At 47.0% G+C, this 5,865-nt stretch overlaps 1 pseudogene; it reads left to right on the top strand.

The window, feature by feature from the left end:
* The first annotated feature begins 1,678 nt into the window (after nucleotides 1–1,678).
* Nucleotides 1,679–2,287, top strand: LOC132422298 (high mobility group protein B3 pseudogene; annotated as a pseudogene).
* Nucleotides 2,288–5,865: the final 3,578 nt, after the last annotated feature.

Below are 5,865 nucleotides of genomic sequence, written 5' to 3'. Positions count from 1 at the left end.
AAACTGAAAGAAGAAAAAAAGAGTTAACTTTTGGCCATATTAATCTTGGCATGCCTATAAGACACATGTGAAGATGTCAGGTAGACATGCCTAAACTCAGAAGAGGAATTTGAGCCAGGGACATATAATTGAAATTTTTTGTAACATAGATAGTACTGACATTTGGGGAACTAGATGACATGTGTAGAGTTTAGATAGAAAATAAAGGTCTTAAAATCAAGAAAGAGAAGTGTTTCAAGGTGAGGAAGTGGTCAACCAAATCAAGTGAAAGGCGATATTCTCCCAATTTTCATTCAGGTGCTTGAGTGCAGGTACTGAGAAGATAAATTATTGAATTCATCATGGTTGGTATTTTATAGAAATATTAAGAAAGAGGTGAGATTTTTAAGTTATGTTTAAGAGAGTGATAAAATAATAGACCATGGACTCAAGAATGGAAGTATAAACTTCCATGAATAGTGAAAAGATAGTGGAAAATGAGCAATTATAATGATGCATTTGAAACACAATCTCTGCCAAAGGAGAGGGAAGAATGAGATATGACTGTAGAATAATGAGCATCACTGGATTTGAGATCAAGATGCTATTGAGAAATTGCTGTAGTAAGATTATTGAGCAAGGACTATGGCAGAGAGAAGATTGGGGTCATTGAGTGTGATACTTGCATTTGAGGTTTTGGGGGTCAGAGTTGAAGATAATAGAGGCTGATGGCAAAAATGAAATTAAGAAAATGGTCATAAGAGAGAAAGAAGTCATGAATTTGGAGGCCAAGATTTATACTAGTGATACACAGGGATTTAGAGGCCAACAAAAATGATGACAGCTGCTGGGCTGAAGTAGAAAGATGTGATCCAGAGCCTAAGGTCTTCAAGAAATAATGGGAATTTCTAGAATGTTTGGAGATGAAAGTAGTGAATAAGGTACAGAACTACTGCAGAAGCCACAGTGATACAGAATTTTTGCAAGAAAGAGAAGACATGGGGAGCTAGGAAGAAATATCTTCCACTTCACAGCTGTGAGGAAAGTGAGATGTAAGAGTAAATACAACCTCCATTAGGGATGGATGCTGGAAACATGGGACTACCTAGTTTCTTTTAAGACTAGCATGTAAAGAGAAACTCCCGAAACAAGATTAAGATTATAGGAGACTGTTTATTAAAGAAAGAGAGACTCAATCAAATATTATAAATAATTTAACTAGAAATTACTAGTTATAAATACATTTAAGAAAAGATAAAATTGAGAGATTTATTTTAAAAAAATATTGGCACTTAGGAGAGAAGATCAAGATGGTGGAGTAGGAGGATGTGGAACTCACCTCCCCCAACGAACACATCAAAAATACATCTACAGGGCTTCCCTCGTGGCGCAGTGGTTGAGAGTCCGCCTGCCGATGCAGGGCACACGGGTTCGTGCACCGGTCCGGGAAGATCCCACATACCGCGGAGCGGCTGGGCCCGTGAGCCATGGCCGCTGAGCCTGCGTGTCCCGAGCCTGTGTTCCGCAACGGGAGAGGCCACAACAGTGAGAGGCCCACGTACCGCAAAACAAACAAACAAACAAAAAACACATCTACAGCGGAGTCCACTGGCCAATCAGGCGGCTCTCGTGCAGGCAGCTAGCGCCAGGCTGTGGAGTGCTGAGCCGCGTGTCGTGCCCTGCGCTGCCCAGACTAGCAAACAATACAGTCAAGATGGCTAAAGGTGATCCCAAGAAACCAAAGGGCAAGATGTCTGCTTATGCTTTCTTTGTGAAGACGTGCAGAGAGGAACATAAGAAGAAAAACCCCGAGGTCCCTGTCAATTTTGCAGAATTTTCCAAGAAATGCTCTGAGGGGTGGAAGACAACGTCTGGGAAAGAGAAGTCTAAATTTGATGAAATGGTAAAGGCAGATAAAGTGCACTATGATCGGGAAATGAAGGATTACGGACCAGCTAAGGGAGGCAAGAAGAAGGACCCAAATGCCCCCAAGAGGCCACCGTCTGGACTTTGCCTGTTCTGTTCTGAATTCCGCCCCAAGATCAAATCTACAAACCCTGGCATCTCTACTGGAGATGTGGCAAAGAAGCTGGGTGAGATGTGGAATAACTTAAGTGACAGCGAGAAGCAGCCATGCATCAACAAGGCAGCAAAGTTGAAGGAGAAATACGAGAAGGATGCCGCAGACTGTAAGTCTAAAGGGAACTTTGATGGCGCCAAGGGTCCTGCTGAAGTTGCCCGGAAAAAGGTGGAAGAGGAAGATGAAGAAGACGAGGACGAAGAAGAGGAGGAGGAAGAGGATGAATAAAAAAAATACTGTTGACCTGTCTCCTTGTGAATACCTTAGAGTAGGGAGCGCTGTGATTGACACACCTCTCGCCCGGGACGTGTCTCTTGCCCCCATTAGGTAGAATTACCCTGTTGGATCATGATCATATCGTAGTCTCTCAAAGTGCTCTAGCAATTGTCAGTGGTTTACATGAAGTGGCCATGGGTGTCTGGAGCACCCGGAAATTGTATCAAAGTCGTACATATTTCCAAACATTTTTAAAATGAAAAGGCTCTCGTGTTCTCACTCTGTGCACTTTGCTGTTGGTGTGACAAGGCATTTAAAGATGTTTCTGGCATATTCTTTTTTTTGGTTGTTTTTTATTTGTGAGGTGGTGTGTTAACTCTATGGTCATTGGCTAGGAATCCTGAGTTCTCAACTGTACATATCTATAGTTTGTAAAAAGAACAAAGCAACCGAGACACACTCTTGACGCTCCTTGCTTGGCGTGGAGGCTGTAGGAGCAATGCCTTCCGGAGGGGCCGTAGCTCAGGGTGTGCACTGTGGGGCTGGACCTGTGGACACTGCAGTGGGCATCGATTTAGCTTCAGGTTGTCTTGTTTCTGTATATAGAGACATAGCATCCCGCTGCCATTCTTAGCTGTGGAAAAGGTGGGGGTCAGCTGGCATGAGACGTGTTTTGGATCCTTTTAAGTTGAAGTGCGGTCGTTTTAAACTGTTTGTTTTTTAAACAAACCACAGAACTCTTCATTGTCAGCAAAGCCAAGAGCCACTGCATTGATGAAAGTTCAAGAACCTTCTGTACTAAACACTATCTGCAATGTTCTGGTTTTTGTGTGTGTGTGTTTAGAATGCTGAAATGTTTTTGAAGTGAAATAAATAGTATTACATTAAAAAAAAAAAACCTCTACATGTGGAACAATTCTGACTGAAAACTAACTGAAGATTAGCAGAAAGACTTCTCTACAACCAAGGCTATAAGAAAGACCCACGCTGAACTGAGTAGGAAGGGAAGAGAACCAATCAGGTTGGTTGTCCTGGAAGAGGACTCAGAAGAGGAGGGGGATTACACAGATAGAGATCCTCCCTGGGGAGTGATTGGTTTGAGCTACATATTGGGCACCCCAGACCTGGGGCCCAAAACCAGGAAGACGAGTTCCCTTGGCTGGAGGGCTGGCAGGACTAACATGAGGGCTGTAGGAAGCCTGAACCCCACTAGTGAGGAGTGCACACATACTTGGTTACTCCTGAGACAGGGAAGAGAGGGAGGATTGAAACTGCACAGGACGCTGCCTGATTTTTCTCAACCAGCCCAACACATACCACAGCCTGAACCAATAGCCCACTGTGGCTGCTTGCTTCTCAGTGCAGCTCTACACTGGGGCAAGGACTGCCGTGGCCGAGGGAAACCTCAGCTGTGAGGGACAAAGGTAGCTTAGACTAGGAGCAGCATCTGAGCAGGGTGGGGACAGCCATCACTGGTGCTCACACAGGTGGCACATCAGAATCAGCCCAGGTTCCTGACTGCAGCCAGCACAGCCACAGCCCCTGCCCAGATCCATGCTGAGCCACCTGCACTAGTCCCTCTTGCTCAACACTGCTCCCCTCTGGGGTAAGGGTGCTAGTGCAGAGAGAGGGGAGAGCACATGCTTAAAGAGAAAAGAACCAGCTTGAACCAAACCCTCAGGGCTTCTGACCAGCAACGTGGGACCTGCCCCCGTCCCCCATAGGGTGGTCTGACCAGTAAGCAGAAAAGAAGCCCCTGCTCACAGCTGGCTCTGGCTGTAGCCCCTCCATCTTCAGTCCCACCTACTACCGAGGTGATACTTGCCAGCATATCCTGGGGAAAGACATGACTTGTGTTCATATCAGATCCAGCTCTCCTACCAATGTCACTGGGCACAGAGACAGTATAGGGACACTCCCACACATGGACACCTCTTCAAGACCACAACAGGTAATGGTTTCACTTACTTTCATACAGACAGAGAAAGCTGAGCAAAAGTAGAAGACAGAGGAATATGTTTCAATCGAAAGAACAAGAGAAAAACCCTGGGGGGAAAAAGAAAAAAACTGCTAAGAAAAAGAAAGAAAGAATTTACCAGCTAAATAGGTAAAAGCATTAGTAATAAGAATGCTAACCAAGGATCCGAGCTTCAAGATGGCAGAATAGTAAGAAGTGGAGATCACCTTCCTCCCCACAGATACATCAGAAATACATCTACACGTGGAACAACTCATACAGAACACCTACTGAACGCTGGCAGAAGACCTCAGACCTCCCAAAAGGCAAGAAACTCCCCACGTACCTGGGTAGGGCAAAAGAAAAAACAGAGACAAAAGAATAGGGACGGGACCTGTACCAGCGCGAGGGAGCTGTGAAGGAGGAAAGGTTTCCACACGCTAGGAAGCCCCTTCGCAGGCGGAGACTGCGGGTGGCGGAGGGGGGAAGCTTCAGAGCCTCGGAGGAGAGCGCAGCCACAGGAGTGTGGAGGGCAAAGCGGAGAGATTCCCGCACAGAGGATGGATGCTGACCAGCACTCACCAGCCCGAGAGGCTTGTCTGCTCACCTGCCGGGGCGGGCGGGGGCTGGGAGCTGAGGCTCGGGCTTCGGTCGGAGCGCAGGAAGAGGACCGGGGTTGGCAGCGTGAACACAGCCTGAAGGGGTTAGTGCACCACGGCTAGCCGGGAGGGAGTCCGGGAAAAAGTCTGGACCTGCGAAGAGGCAAGAGACTTCTTCTTCCCTCTTTGTTTCCTGGTGCGCGAGGAGAGGGGATTAAGAGCGCTGCGTAAAGGAGCTCCAGAGATAGGCATGAGCCGCGGCTAAAAGCGCGGACCCCAGAGACGGGCATGAGACGCTAAGGCTGCTGCTGCCGCCACCAAGAAGCCCGTGTGCGAGCACAGGTCACTATCCACACCCCTCTTCCGGGGAGCCTGTGCAGCCCGACACTGCCAGGGTCCCGGGATCCAGGGACAAGTCTCCCGGGAGAACGCATGGCGCGCCTCATGCTGGTGCAACGTCACGCTGGCTTCTGCCACCACACGCTCACCCTGCATTCCATACCCCTCCCTTCCCCCGGCTTGAGTGAGCCAGAGCCCCCGAATCAGCTGCTGCTTTAACCCCATCCTAGCTGAGCGAAGAACAGATGCCCTCCAGCGACCTACAGGCAGAGGCAGGACCAAATCCAAAGCTGAACCCCAGGAGCTGTGCGAACAAAGAAGAGAAAGGGAAATCTCTCCCAGCAGCCTCAGGAGCAGTGCATTAGATCTCCACAATCAACTTGATAAACCCTGCATCTGTGGAATACCTGAATAGACAATGAATCATCCCAAATTGAGGTGGTGGACTTTGGGAGCAATGATATATATATATATATTTTTTTTTTTTTTCCTTTTTCTCTTTTTGTGAGTGTGTATGTGTACGCTTCTGTATGTGACATTGTCTGTATAGCTTTGCTTTTACTATTTCTCCTTGGGTTCTGTCTGTCCATTTTTTGTTTTGTTTTGTTTTGTGTTTTAGTATAGTTTTTAGCGCATGTTATCATTGGTGGATTTGTTTTCTGGTTTGGTTGCTCTCTTCTTTCATTCATTCTTTC

The sequence above is a fragment of the Delphinus delphis genome, chromosome 3, assembly GCF_949987515.2.
Source record: "Delphinus delphis chromosome 3, mDelDel1.2, whole genome shotgun sequence".
In the NCBI taxonomy this organism is placed as follows: domain Eukaryota; kingdom Metazoa; phylum Chordata; class Mammalia; order Artiodactyla; family Delphinidae; genus Delphinus; species Delphinus delphis.
Note: the sequence above shows the minus strand (reverse complement) of the source record. Positions and strands in the feature narration are given on the sequence as shown.